A 17,523-nucleotide genomic window follows, 5' to 3' on the forward strand; every position below is an offset into this window, starting at 1 on the left:
CATGGTGTGTTCTCTGTCTGTGATGTTCCTTGTTAACATGGTGTGTTCTCTGTCCGGTGATGTTCAGTGTTGGCATGGTGTGTTCTCTGTCCTGTGGTATTTCCCTTGTTAACATGGTGTGTTCTCTATCCTGTAATGTTCCGAGTGTTAGCATCAGGTGTGTTCTCTGTCCTGTGATGTTCCAGTGTTTGCATAGTATGTTCTCTGTCTGATGTTCCAGTGTAGCATGGTGTGTTCTCTGTCCTGTGATGTGTTCAGTGTTCCGCGTGGTAGTGTTCTCTGTCTGTGATATTCCAGTGGTGCTTGTGGTGTGTTCTCTGTCCTGATAGTGCCAGTGTTAGCATGGTGTGTTCTGTTCCTGTGATGTTCCAGTGGTAGCATGGTGTGTTCTCACCATGCCATGATGTTCCAGTGTTAGCATGGTGTGTTCCTCTGTCCTGTGATGTTCCAGTGTTAGCATGGTGTGTTCTCTGTCCTGTGATGTTCCAGTGTTAGCAGCATGGTGTGTCTCTGTCCTGTGATGTTCCAGTGTTAGCATGGTGTGTTCTCTGTCCTGTGATGTTCCAGTGTTAGCATGGTGTGCTCTCTGTCCTGTGATGTTCCAGTGTTAGCATGGTGTGTTCCTCTGTCCTGTGATGTTCCAGTGCTAACATGGTGTGCTCTCTTCGTCCGTGATGTTCAGTGTTAGCATGGTGTGTTCTCTGTCCTGTGATGTTCCAGTGTTAGCATGGTGTGTTTCTCCTGTGATGTTCCTGTGATGGTGTGTCCTCCCTTTGTTAACATGGTGTTCTCTCGGTGATGTTCAGTGTTAATGTTCCCTCCTGTGATGTTCCAGTGTTAGCACATGCTGTGATGTTCCTAACATGGTGTGTTCCTGTCTGTAATGTTCCCTTATTAACATGATGTGTTCTCTGTCCGGTGATGTTCCAGTGTTAGCATGGTGTGTTCTCTGTCCTGTGATGTTACAGTGTTAGCATGGTGTTCTCTGTCCTGTGATGTTCCAGTGTTAGCATGGTGTGTTCTCTGGTCCTCAGATGTTCCAGTGTTAGGCATGTGTGTTCTCTGTCCTGGTGATGTTCCAGTGTTAGCATGGTGTGTTCTCTGTCCTGTGATGTTCCCTTGTTAACATGGTGTGTTCTCTGTCCTGTGATGTTCCAGCACATGGTGTGTTCTCTGTCCTGTGTGATGTTCAGTGTTAGCATGGTGTGTTCTCTGTCCTGTGATATTCCCTTGTTAACATGGTATTTCTCTGTCCTGTGATGTTCCAGTGTTAGCATGGTGTGTTCTCTGTCCTGTGATGTTCCCTTGTTAACATGGTGTGTTCTCTGTCCTGTGTTGTTCCTTGTTAACATGGTTTGTTCTCTGTCCTGTGATGTTCCCTTGTTAACATGGTGTGTTCTCTGTCCTGTAATGTTCCAGTGTTACCATGGTGTGTTCTCTGTCCTGTGATGTTCCCTTGTTAACATGGTGTGTTCTCTGTCCTGTGATGTTCCAGTGTTAGCATGGTGTGTTCTCTGTCCGGTGATGTTCCAGTGTTAGCATAGTGTGTTCTCTTTCCTGTGAATATGAATATACCCTCAGTATTATGTATGTGTGTATGGTTAGGTAATATACCCTCAGTATTATGTATGTGTGTATATGGTTAGGCAACAGACAAAGACACTGAATATCCTCTGTCGTGACCTGAAGGGATGGAACTCACCGTCACCTGTCATCACATACACTACTTGTCCATAACGCTATCCACATGTATTTACTGTAAAGTAGATAATAGTAGTAGAAGTATAAACTGTCCTGCTATATGAATGATAGTTTTTCTTTTGTGTAATTTACTTTTAAACTTTGGGTGTCTTGTGAGGTGCAAATAACATGCATTATTATTATTAGGTTATTGGATGAATGATGATGATGCTGATGACAACAACAACGATGACGATGACGTAATGCTGCATGGCTTAAGTGTTGTATTGTGATCCTACAATAAACCCATTACAAGCATCAGACATTACCAGCCCCGATTGTTCATGAAAATAGTGTACCTACAAGAATCATCTCTCCACTCTCATCTGATTGAGTCACAGATCATTATGTTGGTTGCCTTCGTACTTCTTCTTGTTTGCCGACTTGAGTGTGATTGGTCAAGATAATGAACCCCCCCTTTCCAAATCAAAATGATATCTCTCTAACTTAACTCCCCTGCCTCTCTCTTTTTCTCTTTTTTTCTCTCTTTTTTCTTTCTCTTTTTTATTCACCATTTTCTTTTCCCCACTCCTCACTTCCCTCCTTTCCTCTTTCACCCCTACTCTCTTCCCTCCCTCTCCCTCTTTTCTCTCTTTCACCCCTACTCTCTTCCCCCCTCCCTCCCTCTCTTTCACCCTACTCTCCTCCCTCCCTCCCTCCCTCCCTCCCTCCCTCCCTCCCCCCTCCCTCCCTCCCTCTCTTTCACCCTTACTCTCCCTACTCTCTTCGCTCCCTCCCTCCTCCCTCCCTCCCTCCCTCCCTCCCTCCCTCCCCTCCCTCCCTCTCTTTCACCCCTATCTCTTCCCTCCCCTCCCTCCCTCCCTCTCTTTCACCCCTACTCTCTTCCCTCCCTCTCCCTCTTTCCTCTCTTTCACCCCTACTCTTCCCTCCCCTCCCTCCCTCCCTCTCTCTTTCACCCCTACTTTCTTCCCTCCCCCCTCCCTCCCTCTCTTTCACCCCTACCTCTCTTCCCTCCCCCCTCCCTCTCTTTCACCCCTACTCTCTTCCCTCCCTCCCCTCTTTCCTCTCTTTCACCCCTACTCTCTTCCCCCTCCCTCCCTCCCTCTCTTTCACCCCTACTCTCTTCCCTCCCATCCCTCCCTCCCTCCCTCTCTTTCACCCCTACTCTCTTCCCTCCCATCCCTCCCTCCCTCTCTTTCACCCCTACTCTCTTCCCTCCCTCTCCTCTTTCACTCTCTTTCACCCCTCCCTCCCTCCCTCCCCCTCCCTCCCTCCCTCCCTCCCTCCCTCCCTCCCTCCCTCCCTCCCTCCCTCCCTCCCCCTTCCTCCCCTCTCTTTCACCCCTGCTCCCCTCCCTCCCTCTCTTTCACCCCTGCTCCCCTCCCTCCCTCCTCTCTTTCACCCCTGCTCCCCTCCCTCCCTCCCTCTCTTTCACCCCCTGCTCCCCTCCCTCCCTCCCTCTCTTTCACCCCTGCTCCCCTCCCCCTCCCTCTCTTTCACCCATTCCCTCTTCCTTCCCTCCCTCTTCCCCTCTCTCCCTCTCTTTCACCCCTGCTCCCCTCCCTCTCTCCCTCTCTTTCACCCCTGCTCCCCTCCCTCCCTCCCTCTCTTTCACCCCTGCTCCCCTCCCCCTCCCTCTCTTTCACACCATGCCCTCTTCCTTCCCTCCCTCTCCCCCTCTCTCCTTCTCTTTCACCCCTGCTCCCCTCCCTCTCTCCCTCTCTTTCACCCATGCCCTCTTCCTTCCTTCCCTCCCTCTCCCCCTCTCTCCCTCTCTTTCACCCCTACTCTCTTCCCTCCCTCCCTCTTTTCTTCTCTTTCACCCCACTCTCTTCCTTTACTCCCTCTCCCCCTCTTTCCCTCTCTTTCATCCCACTCTCTTCCCTCCCCCTCACTTTCTCTCACCTTTCTCCTTTCTGTCCCCCTCTCGCTTTCTTTCTTTTTCTCTCCCATCCCTCTCCCTCTCTTTTCCCCACGGTAGTGTGGTGATTGACACTTACAGATTGCCCTGCATTGGAGGCAGTGTGTGTGTGTGTGTGTGTGTGTGTGTGTGTGTGTGTGTGTGTGTGTGTGTGTGTGTGTGTGTGTGTGTGTGTGTGTGTGTGTGTGTGTGTGTGTGTGTGTGTGTGTGTGTGTGTGTGTGTGTGTGTGTGTGTGTGTGTGTGTGTGTATGTGTCTGTGTGTGTGACCCTCTCTCTCTCATCTCCAGCCGACACCGTTTTGTCATCTAATTACTGTGAATCCCTGGCCTGCTCCCCAGCGCTGCATTTCTAATGGGCCTGCCAGCCTGCCTGGCTCCCCCAGCATAGACACACTCAGGCACACACACTGTCTATGCCTATGGGCTGCCCTTGTAAAACCCCATGTAGGCCTGCATGTCCGGAACTTTCATTGGAGGGAGTAGGGAGGAGGACCTCGAGGATGGGGAAAGTATAAACGGGATCCTTGGAACATCCCAACTCTGACTTCACCCCTTTGAACTAATCATTTAGAAAATGGCCTATGTGGCATCGATATGAGTCAGAAACATGTATTCTAGTGTCAAAATTGACTACAAAGTGTAAATAGGAACATTTTGGTTATAAAGTCAGTCTCTTCCAAAACAGAGTTTGTAATCTGAAGGTTGGGTTTGGATTACAATTCATGCTCCCTTTTTCTTATTAACATGTGCTGGTACCCAGACAAGAAACATGTGATTAGTACTTGTTCTTGCTCAGGAAATTGCTACTCTAATAAAAATGTGCTTCCATAAAGTTGTTCAACAATCTTGGGTAGATGGCAGGATATGGATTCTAACCGTCCAGGGGTTGGAACCAAAATTATTTTCCAATTGTTTTGTTCTGAACCGAACCATACATTTCTTTGTTCTGTTCCACCATTCTGACCAGCAAAATAAAGTTCGAACCTGTTCAAACAAACAAAAATAACGCTTTATATTGTCCCTTTCTGTTCCTTTTAAACCTCTGAAATATATATTTTATATACATTAAATTACTTCTCCAATCAGTGCAGATAGAGCAGCTTGCTATGGAGCTGGCAAGCTATTTACATGTGTTGGGCAGACGAGTGTAGGGGCGCGAGATGCGACTGACATTTTGTGGGTGGGGAGAGAGCAAGAGAAGGTGGAGGGAGGAGGTTTGGCTTGAAGCCTTGTGCATCTTGTTGTTATGACATGCATTATCGGAATTAGGTCCACAGAATTGTATACGGAGGAGTGGCTTCTCTGAACTTCAGAGAGGTAACTAACGTTGGACCAGAGCTAGCTAGCTAACGAGCTTGTGTGCAGATCAACATAATTCAAATAAAAGCATGTCTTACTTTTTATTTATTTATGCATTTCTTCCTCCAATATGATAACGAGGGGGTGTCATAGCAAACATATTGGTTGATCAATGCCATGGCACATTAGTGGATTGTATTTGCCTGGGCTGCGTTCAGTATGGCAGAACATGTTCAAAGTTTATAGGCCATTTTTATATTAGCAACCCAGCAGACAATAATATGTAGCGCATATAGCTATGTACCAATATGATATGTCACTTTTCTTTGTTTGCACCAGGTTGCTGTGTTATGAGTGGGTTGCTTTTGACAATAGAGCTGACCAGCTTGTAGTCCTAAAACCGGGAAATGAGTTACCTCTGGTTTGTTCAGCCATCCCTATGTGAAAACGAATGGCTTTGGAATAAATGCTGAAAATAAGATCTGAGGTTAACACAGGCTTAGGAGATCTTATATATTTTGTTCTATGAGATAATAGCAGTCAGTTAACATGACCTCACCGAATTATGAAGCTTTTATGTGCTGTTTTTATAACAAATTATTCAGAATTCACAAAAAGTGACGTTAGCTGCTGAAGATTATCTCATAGAACAAAACTTACAAGATCTCTTAAGCCTGTGTTTACCAGAGACCTTATTTTAGGAGTTTATCCAAAACACCTACAAAAACGCCATTCATTTTCTCTATAGGCCTTGTCCAGCAAACCATGGCGGAGTTAGTGCCTACAAAAAGGAATGACTATTTCTCTCTATAAGACCCCAGACTACAGCCATATAGTTTTGAACCTAGAAGAAGATCAAGAGAAGGGAGTAGACAAGAAGGAGCTGACTGGGATGGGTGAGAGGAATGTCCTGTTGGCCAGAAAAACATGCTAAGCTAATAGTACTGAGTATCAAGCTAGCTAGCTTGGCTACAACTGATGGCATTGAATTAACTAGCTAGCTGCGTTTTACAGCCAGATTCTCAGTTTTACACTTAGCTAGCTGGCTAGATAATAAACTAAAATGCAATTATTATAAACCGTTATTATCTAGCTAGCTACGGTAGCTAAACATCTGTCAGATGTAAAGCAAGCAGGATCGTGGCATGTGTCAGAAGCAATGCATGTTGGCTAGCTCACATTAGCTAGATCACTTATTAAGAAATAGAGTGGATACTTAACCTCTAAAAGTCTGAGCCACATTTATAAATGGCAAAACAGAGTAAAAAATGTATCATAAGGAATAAGGTTTTGAAGTATCTGTCCTAGGAGATATAACTATATTTTTCTATTTTGGACACATATTTAACCCCCTTTTTGTTGGTACAAAACTACCTCCATACTTCCATGAATGTTTTAAACCGGTACAGGGTTACTTTCAGATGAGACACTTGTGGGGTTAGTAGAGCAAAACGGGGAACACCATTGTGTTTGTGAGAGTCTCATCTTTCCATAGTGGTCATATTGTGCCAAACCGCTACAGACGTTTTCGTGACAAGACCGATTTTCGGGATGTCTCATGGTCTGACAAACACTGCTTTAGCTCGACCATCTTCCACCGCAGATGCGAAAGACCGACATAGGAGGATGCAGTGGATTGAGACTCAGCCCATGCATATCTCTAGCGTAAACTGACAGATTTTAAATCAAATCAAAGTTTATTTGTTACACGTGCCGAATATAACAGTGAAATGCTTACTTACAGGCTTTAACCAATAGTGCAAAAAAGGTGTTAGGTTAACAATAGGTAAGTAAAGAAATAGAACAACAGTAAAAAGACAGGCTATATACAGTAGCGGGGCTACATACAGTAAGCGGGGCTATAAAAGTAGTGAGGCTACACACAGACACCGGTTAGTCAGACTGATTGAGGTAGTATGTACATGTAGACATGGTTAAAGTGACTATGCATATATGATGAACAGAGAGTAGTAGTAGTGTAAAAGAGGTGTTGGTGGGTGGGACACAATGCAGATAGCCCAGTTAGCCAATGTGTGGGAGCACTGGTTGGTCGGCCCAATTGAGGTAGTATGTACATGAATGTATAGTTAAAGTGACTATGCATATATGATAAACAGAGAGAAGCAGCAGCGTAAAAAGAGGGGCTGGAGGGGCACACAATGCAAATATTCCGGGTAGCCATTTGATTACCTGTTCAGGAGTCTTATGGCTTGGGGGTAAAAACTGTTGAGAAGCCTTTTTGTTCTAGACTCGGCACTCCGGTACCGCTTGCCATGCGGTAGTAGAGAGAACAGTCTATGACTGGGGTGGCTGGGGTCGTTGACAATTTTTAGGGCCTTCCTCTGACACCGCCTGGTGTAGTGGTCCTGGATGGCAGGCAGCTTTGCCCCAGTGATGTACTGGGCCGTACGCACTACCCTCTGTAGTGCCTTGCGGTCAGAGGCCGAGCAATTGCCGTACCAGGCAGTGATGCAACCAGTGATGCAACATGCTCTCGATGTTACAGCTGTAGAACCTTTTGAGGATCTCAGGACCCATGCCAAATCTTTTAGTTTCCTGAGGGGAATAGGCTTTGTCGTGCCCTCTTCACGACTGTCTTGGTGTGTTTGGACCATTCTAGGTTGTTGTTGATATGGACACAGAGGAACTTGAAGCTCTCAACCTGCTCCACTACAGCCCCGTCGATGAGAACGGGGCATGCTCAGTTTTGCTTTTCCTGTAGTCCACAATCATCTCCTTTGTCTTGGTTACGTTGAGGGATAGGTTGTTATTCTGGCACCACCCGGCCAGGTCTCTGACCTCCGCCCTATAGGCTGTCTCGTCGTTGTCGGTGTTCAGGCCTTCCACTGTTGTGTCGTCTGCAAACCTAATGATGGTATTGGAGTCGTGCCTGGTCATGCTGTTGTGGGTAAACAGGGAGTACAGGAGGGGACTGAGCACGCACCCCTGTGGAGCTCCAGTGTTGAGGATCAGCGTGGCAGATGTGTTGCTACCTACCCTCACTACCTGGGGGTGGCCCATCAGGAAGTCCAGGATCCAGTTGCAGAGTGATGAGCATTAAGGGGGATTTATTTTTGTTTTTACTTAGATTGACACACAGCTGCGTCAATAGACTCTTAAGGTTGAATTAATATTGTTGTCATTTAGCTAGCTAGCTAGCTACCTTGTCTAATTTTCTTTAACATCCATGTTTAAGTGGTCTGGCTGCAAAATTAGGTCTCAACTATCACAGGCATCTAAGCTAGCAGCTATCTAGCTACAGTCAAATAAGGAGGAGCATGTTGTAATGGTGGAATAAGTCACCTATGTGAAGCTAGTCACAATAGTGGAATTTGCTGTTCCCCTTAGCAATTGTTAGTGAGATGAGACATGGTGCCATAATATGAATAATATCTTAGCTAGTAATAGATATAGCCATTATCACAAAATGGCATACATGTTTTTGATTAGTTCTATTGTCATTTACATACATGTTTTTAATTAGTTCTATTGTCATTTACATACATGCATGGGAAGTAGGCAAACTGTTACATGAATCCTAAATACAGGTACAATTTTATTTTATTAAGCTCTGCAATTTGTCATCTGATTTCTTGGAGCCTGGTTTAGATAGATGCAACCATACTACAAGGCAGGACATTTCTCTGCTTCCAGGTTGAGGCTTGCTACCAGTAGGAACATGGAGTACTCTGTCAGTAAGTCATGATATTGTTATTTTCCTTTATATTGCATGATACTAGGCAGAAGGGCCCTGGGCCAGTGGGAGGTCAGGGGTGAGGGCTCTCTCTCTCTTTCTTGCACTCACTACCACTATCCGTCTTGCTCCAGGTGCTACAGAGACAGAACGGTCCAAGGACTTCCAGAGCCTTCTGACCAACTACCTGCGATCTCTCCATAGCCCAGAGATGTAAGCTACGCTCATAACAGTATACCTGATGCACTATGTAAACCTTCACTATGACAGTCTGCTTGTGTGACAACATAGCTTATTATCCAGGGCCACTGGTTGGATTGGATTTTCTGTACTCAAAACACATGCTGTCTCCTCCCTGTAAAAGTCTCCTTGATTTGATCAAAACTACCACGTATCCTATGGAACTCTAGAGCAGCACATCAAAACACCTGCCACCCTGTTGTCAGCTATCTGCAGACAGTTCCCAACTACCAAGGCTTTCAAAGGCCACCTTTTGGGGATGTCCAAGTGCAAGAAAAAGTTGTATAAGCTCAGTTTTATTTTGCTCCAAAACAACTGTTCATAGCATGTTTGTCACGTTGATCTTCACACACTTGGAGCTTATTATTCAAAAGGTATAAAGTAAATGCAAGTCTCATGTCAGGGTGAATACATTTTATGAATGTATACCAGACAACATACAGGTGTGTCAACTAAAATATATATCCCAGACAAGATTGAAGAATGAGACAAGTAGACAAAGTGAACATAAGTCAGTGATTGCATCCATAACAGCCAGCTTGAAGATGTGTCACCGTCCAGGAACTGAGGCAGCGGCAAGGGGAGCAGGGGCAGGGTAAGCAGGTCCGGAGCGGAATCCAAGGAAGCAGAAGAGCGGGGGTCCAGGGCAGGGAAGCAGGACTGATGAGATGAGGGACTGGTGACAGGGACCAGAGTCAGAGTGGACAGAACTGTAGTGGAGAGAAGAGCAGTGTCAGGCTCGGGAAACCAGGCACCACAGGATAATAAGCTCTATGCAGGCACAAACCGCTTGACATGCAGACTCCTGTGCAAAGGCTAAGATCTAGTGGCAGGGCTGAGTATTTGTAGAGGTCTTGATTATTGAACAGGTTGCAGCTGGTGGGGATCTGCTCTGACTCCAGCACATCTGTCTCCACTCCCACAATCAGATACACCCACACAGAGCGAGAGAGGGAGAGCGCACTGGGGGGTGTTGGCAGGTTAGGGAGACACAGGATGAGAAGTAGAGGGCATGGCAGGGGAAGATGTAACATGTACTCAGTGTGAAGGCAAAAATCCTAAAATCAGTACTACTCTGAGATCCTTTGTTTATATGGGCCCTGGCCTGTCAGCGTGCTGGCCTGTCAGCAACGCCACTCCACCTGAAAGGCAACAACAACAAAATAAATCTTAGGAAGTCAGTAACTTAGATAACTAGCTAATGTAACACTAATGTAAATGTGCACAAGCCCCTAATCAGCCAAATTATATGAAAACGCAACCTATTTACAGTAAAATTAGGACGGGCATTTTTCTTGCCAACGTTCAGTCAAAAATACATATTTAAGCAGGCAGGGGAACAAAGTAGTTTGACAAAAACGGTTCAAATGGTAACTAGTGTTAGCAGTTGATGTTATTCTTCAATAACACAGACGCCAGAGCAAATCAGGAGGAGAAAAATATATTTCTTCAAAGAGAAAAAATCATAGTAGTTGTGCTGGAAAGTGGATGGTAGATTTCATTTTTCCCTGTTCTCAGTGTTTTCTCCTCTGAACAAAGAGACTGGATGTAGTTTATACCCAAGCCTAGTCTGTGGTTGACCAATTAGAATTCCTTGCAATAAAATTGGGCCAATGGCCAAATACCCAGTATCCCCTTTCAGGCTCAATGTATAGACAATTTGGACCAATGAGAATTTGCCACATGTAACTATGAGTCCCGGACTGGAACCCTTACACAGATTCTAAACAGATGTTGAACTGAAAAACAACCCGTGTCCCTGACCCATTAATCTTCAGTTTCCCATTACAGAAAAACAACCCGTGTCCCTGACCCATTAATCTTCAGTTTCCCATTACAGAAAAACAACCCGTGTCCCTGACCCATTAATCTTCAGTTTCCCATTACAGAAAAACAACCCGTGTCCCTGACCCATTAATCTTCAGTTTCCCATTACAGAAAAACAACCCGTGTCCCTGACCCATTAATCTTCAGTTTCCCATTAGAGAAAAACAACCCGTGTCCCTGACCCATTAATCTTCAGTTTCCCATTACAGAAAAACAACCCGTGTCCCTGACCCATTAATCTTCAGTTTCCCATTACAGAAAACAACTACTTCCATTGATATTTAATTCCCTATTACAGAAAAACAACTATTTCCATAGATCGTTAATTCCCTGCGTTGTGTATTTCTCTTTAAATATTCTTACACTAGCTTGTCTTTAAAGCTACCAATTATATAGCTAGTTGTTATTTTCTAGAAACCTAGCTTGAGTCCACTTAGCTAGCTAACGTGAACTCTGTTTTTTATTTATTTTTTATTTCACCTTTATTTAACCAGGTAGGCTAGTTGAGAACAAGTTCTCATTTGCAACTGCGACCTGCCCAAGATAAAGCATAGCAGTGTGAACAGACAACACAGAGTTACACATGGAGTAAACAATTAACAAGTCAATAATACAGCAGAAAAAAGGAGAGTCTATATACATTGTGTGCAAAAGGCATGAGGGGGTAGGCGAATAATTACAATTTAGCAGATTAACACTGGAGTGATAAATGATCAGATGGTCATGTACAGGTAGAGATATTGGTGTGCAAAAGAGCAGAAAATAAAATAAATAAAAACAGTATGGGGATGAGGTAGGTAAAAATGGGTGGGCTATTTACCGATAGACTATGTACAGCGGCAGCGATCGGTTAGCTGCTCAGATAGCAGATGTTTGAAGTTGGTGAGGGAGATAAAAGTCTCCAACTTCAGCGATTTTTGCAATTCGTTCCAGTCACAGGCAGCAGAGAACTGGAACGAAAGGCGGCCAAATGAGGTGTTGGCTTTAGGGATGATCAGTGAGATACACCTGCTGGAGCGCGTGTTACGGGTGGGTGTTGCCATCGTGACCAGTGAACTGAGATAATGCGGAGCTTTACCTAGCATGGACTTGTAGATGACCTGGAGCCAGTGGGACTGGCGACGAATATGTAGCGAGGGCCAGCCGACTAGAGCATACAGGTCGCAGTGGTGGGTGGTATAAGGTGCTTTAGTGACAAAACGGATGGCACTGTGATAAACTGCATCCAGTTTGCTGAGTAGAGTGTTGGAAGCAATTTTGTAGATGACATCGCCGAAGTCGAGGATCGGTAGGATCGTCAGTTTTACTAGGGTAAGTTTGGCGGCGTGAGTGAAGGAGGCTTTGTTGCGGAATAGAAAGCCGACTCTAGATTTGATTTTCGATTGGAGATGTTTGATATGAGTCTGGAAGGAGAGTTTACATTCTAGCCAGACACCTAGGTACTTATAGATGTCCACATATTCAAGGTCGGAACCATCCAGGGTGGTGATGCTAGTCAGGCGTGCGGGTGCAGGCAGCGAACGGTTGAAAAGCATGCATTTGGTTTTACTAGCGTTTAAGAGCAGTTGGAGGCCACGGAAGGAGTGTTGTATGGCAGGTAGTAAGGCGATAGCTCATGGCATTTTTAATTTACATTTTTAAATTTATTTTACCTTTTTTTAACTAGGCAAGTCAGTTAAGAACAAATTCTTATTTTCAATGACGGCCTAGGTTCAGGGGCAGAATGACAGATGTGTCAATTTTATCAATCAGATAAACAGCTTGCAAATATATTCATTAACCTATGTGTCCCTTGTAGCAGCATTTATATACCATTCCAAACTCGTTAAACATTATCCAGTCCAAATATGCCATGACTACACAAGTTGTATCTGTTTGCATCAGTTTTAATTCAGGGCTTTTATTCTGAAGGCAAACTGCAAATTCTACTATTGTGGCTAATCCTTATTGTGGCTAATTTCATGTTGTTGGTGCAAAAAATCAAGCAAAAGCAGTCGAGCAACGCACCTTGACATTGATCAACCAATGGTGTTTTAGATATCACCCACAGACATTTGATTAACAACCCCTCATTATCATATTGGAGGTTGAAATACAGATTATTTATTTATCTATTTATGTGTATTATTTATTCATTCATTTAATTATAATTGCAGCAGGTTTGGTCCTCCATAAGCTAGCTAACTAGCTAAGTCTAAGACTGAGACTCTGGATGTAAAACGCAGCTAGCTAGCCAACTCAACTCTGTCAGTTTTAGCCAAGTTAGATAGCTTGATACTCATTAACGTTAGCTTACCATGCTTTTCTGTCACGTCTGATCTTTTTCACCTGTCTTTGTGCTTGTCTCCACCCTGCTCCAGGTGTCACCTATCTTCCCCATCATCCCCTGTGTACTTATACCTGCGTCTTCTGTTTGTCTGTTGCCAGTTCGTCTTGTTTGTCAAGCCTACCATTGTTTGTCCTGTCAACTCCTGTCGTTTCCCAGACTCTCTTTTCTCGCCCTCCTGATTTTTGACTTGCATGTCCTGACCCTGAACCCGCCCGCCTGACCACTCTGCCTGACCCTGAGCCTGCCTTCTTGTATCTTTGCCCCTATATGGATTTCCAACCTCTGCCTGAGCCTGAGCCTGCCTACCGTCCTGTACCTTTGCCTCTGTTGCTGTAATAAACTTTGTTACTTCGACACGGTCTGCATCTGGGTCTTACCTTATCCTGATACTTTTCTGGCCAACTGGTCATTTCTCTCGCTCATCCCGGTCAACTCCTTCTTGCCTACTCCCGTCTTATGGTCTTCATCTAGGTTCAAAACTATATGGCTGTAGTCCAGTGCCTTATTATCAAAAGCAACCCACTCGTAACACAGCCAGCTGGTGCAGGCAGGCAGTCAATGACTCAGACTCTTTCAAAACTATTCACCTGTTTTTACAGCAAGTAAGGACAACATTCCAGTTGTTATTTTTGTGTGTCTTTATGGTGCACATATCATAGATATAATTTCCAATTTCCCACCCAAAAGTTATATTATATTGGTACATAGCTACAGTTGAAGTCAAAAGTTTATATACACCTTAGCCAAATACATTTAAACTCAGTTTTTCACAATTCCTGACAATTAATCCCAGTAAAAGTTCCCTGTTTTAGGTTAGTTAGGATCACCACTTTATTTTAAGAATATGAAATGTCAGAATAATAGTAGAGAGAATGATTTCTTTCAGCTTTTATTTCTTTCATCATGTTTTTAGTGGGTCAGAAGTGTACATACGCTCAATTATTATTTGGTAGCATTGCCTTGAAATTGTTTAACTTGGGTCAAACATTTTGGGTAGCCTTCCACAAGCTTCCTAAAATAAGTTGGAGGAATTGTGTCCCATTCCTCCTGACAGAGCTGGTGTAACTGAGTCAGGTTTGTAGGCCTCCTTGCTCGCACATGCTTTTCAGTTCTGCCCATACATTTTCTATAGGATTGAGGTCAGGGCCTTGTGATGGCCACTTCAATGCTTTGACTTTGTTGTCCTTAAGCCATTTCGTCACAACTTTGGAAGTATGCTTGGGGTCAATGTCCATTTGGAAGACCCATTTGCGACCAAGCTTTAACTTCCTGACTGATGTCTTGAGATGTTGCTTCAATATATCAACATAATTTTCCATCCTCATGATGCCATCTATTTTGTGAAGTGCACCAGTCCCTCCTGCAGCAAAGCACCCCCACAACATGATGCTGCCACACCCGTGCTTCACGGTTGGGATGGTGTTCTTCAGCTTGCAAGCCTCCACCTTTTTCCTCCAAACATAACGATGGTCATTATGGCCAAACAGTTCTATTTTTGTTTCATCAGACCAGAGGACATTTCTCCAAAAAGTATGATATTTGTCCCCATGTTCAGTTGCAAACCGTAGTCTGGCTTTTTTATGGCAATTTTGGAGCAGTGGCTTCTTCCTTGCTGAGCGGCCTTTCAGGTTATGTCTATATAGGACTCGTTTTACTGTGGATATAGATACTTTCGTACCTGTTTCCTCCAGCATCTTCACAAGGTCCTTTGCTGTTGTTCTGGGATTGATTTGCACTTTTCGCACCAAAGCGCTATGATGGCTGCGTGGTCGGATGGTGTTTATACTTGCATACTATTGTTTGTACAGATGAACATGGTACCTTCAGGTGTTTGGAAGCTGCTCCCAAGGATGAACCAGACTTGTGGAGGTCTACAATTTTTCTTCTGACGTCTTGGCTGATTACTTTCGATTTTCCCATGATGTCAAGCAAAGAGGCACTGAGATTGAAGGTAGGCCTTGAAATACATCCACAGGTACACCTCCAATTGACTCAACTGATGTCAGTTATCCTATCAGAAGCTTCTAAAGCCATTACATCATTTTCTGGAATTTTCCAAGCTGTTTAAAGGCACAGTCAAGTTAGTGTATGTAAACTTCTGATCCACTGGAATTGTGATGCAATGAATTATAAGTGAAATAATCTGTCTGTAAACAATTTTTGGAAAAAGTCCTTCTGTCATGCACAAAGTAGATGTCCTAACCGAGTTTCCAAAACTATAGTTTGTGAAGTGGTTGAAAAACGAGTTTTAATGACCCCAACCTAAGTGTATGTAAACTTCTGACTTCAACTGTATCTGTGCTACACATTGTTTGGGGGGGTGCGAATGTGAAACATGACCTTTGAACACATTCTGTCATGCTGAACTCAGCCCAAACAAATTCAATTGAGAAATGCACCGTGGCATTGATCAACCAATGGTCTGTTAGATACCACCCACATACGTTTGATTGACACCTCCTTATTATCATATTGGAAGAAGAAAGATAGAAAGAAATTAATAAATAATATAAATGAATAAGATGAAAGTGGGATTCATTATTGTATTATTTGTGTGCATTCAATCATCCATTTATTTATGCATCTATTTATTAACCTCAGACCTTATTTTCAACATTTATTTGCCATAGGAATACGTGGGTGACGTCAGTGCTATCACTTTTACAACTGGGTACTGGACTTCCTGACGGGCCGCCCCCAGGTGGTGAGGGTAGGCAACAACATCTCCTCCCCCCCTGATCCTCAACACTGGGGCCCCACAAGGGTGCGTTCTGACCCCTCTCCTGTACTCCCTGTTCACCCACGACTGCGTGGCCACGCACGCCTCCAACTCAATCATCAAGTTTGCGGACGACACAACAGTGGTAGGCTTGATTACCAACAACGACGAGACGGCCTACAGGGAGGAGGTGAGGGCCCTCGGAGTGTGGTGTCAGGAAAATAACCTCACACTCAACGTCAACAAAACTAAGGAGATGATTGTGGACTTCAGGAAACAGCAGAGGGAACACCCCCCTATCCACATCGATGGAACAGTAGTGGAGAGGGTAGCAAGTTTTAAGTTCCTCGGCATACACATCACAGACAAACTGAATTGGTCCACTCACACAGACAGCATCGTGAAGAAGGCGCAGCAGCGCCTCTTCAACCTCATGAGGCTGAAGAAATTTGGCTTGTCACCAAAAGCACTCACAAACTTCTACAGATGCACAATCGAGAGCATCATGGCGGGCTGTATCACCGCCTGGTACGGCAACTGCTCCACCCTCAACCGTAAGGCTCTCCAGAGGGTAGTGAGGTCTGCACAACGCATCACCGGGGGCAAACTACCTGCCCTCCAGGACACCTACACCACCCGATGTTACAGGAAGGCCATAAAGATCATCAAGGACATCAACCACCCGAGCCACTGCCTGTTCACCCCGCTATCATCCAGAAGGTGAGGTCAGTACATGTGCATCAAAGCTGGGACCGAGAGACTGAAAAACAGCTTCTATCTCAAGGCCATCAGACTGTTAAACAGCCACCACTAACATTGAGTGGCTGCTGCCAACACACTGTCATTGACACTGACCCAACTCCAGCCACTTTAATAATGGGAATTGATGGGAAATTATGTAAATATATCACTAGCCACTTTAAACAATGCTACCTTATATAATGTTACTTACCCCCCATTATTCATCTCATATGCATACGTATATACTGTACTCTACATCATCGACTGCATCCTTATGTAAGACATGTATCACTAGCCACTTTAACTATGCCACTTTGTTTACTTTGTCTACATACTCATCTCATATGTATATACTGTACTCGATACCATCTACTGTATGCTGCTCTGTACCATCACTCATTCATATATCCTTATGTACATATTCCTTATCCCCTTACACTGTGTATAAGACAGTAGTTTTGGAATTGTTAGTTAGATTACTTGTTGGTTATCACTGCATTGTCGGAACTAGAAGCACAAGCATTTCGCTACACTCGCATTAACATCTGCTAACCATGTGTATGTGACAAATAAAATTTGATTTGATTTGATTTGATTTGTATATACTGTACTCTACATCATCGACTGCATCCTTATGTAATACATGTATCACTAGCCACTTTAACTATGCCACTTTGTTAAGAGGGTCTGCTAAATGACTTAAATGTAAATGTAAATATGTATATACTGTACTCGATACCATCTACTGTATCTTGCTTATGCTGCTCTGTACCATCACTCATTCATATATCCTTATGAACATATTCTTTATCCCCTTACACTGTGTATAAGACAGTAGTTTAGGAATTGTTAGTTAGATTACTTGTTGGTTATTACTGCATTGTCGGAACTAGAAACACAAGCATTTCGCTACACTCGCATTAACATCTGCTAACCATGTGTATGTGACAAATAACATTTGATTTGATTTGATTTTGATTTAATGTCTATGGTTCCAACCCTGTAAAAGTCAAACCTGAGACTGGTATGATGTTGGTAAGTAGCTATGTTTT

This window comes from Oncorhynchus nerka, linkage group LG22, assembly GCF_034236695.1.
Source record: "Oncorhynchus nerka isolate Pitt River linkage group LG22, Oner_Uvic_2.0, whole genome shotgun sequence".
Classification (NCBI taxonomy): domain Eukaryota; kingdom Metazoa; phylum Chordata; class Actinopteri; order Salmoniformes; family Salmonidae; genus Oncorhynchus; species Oncorhynchus nerka.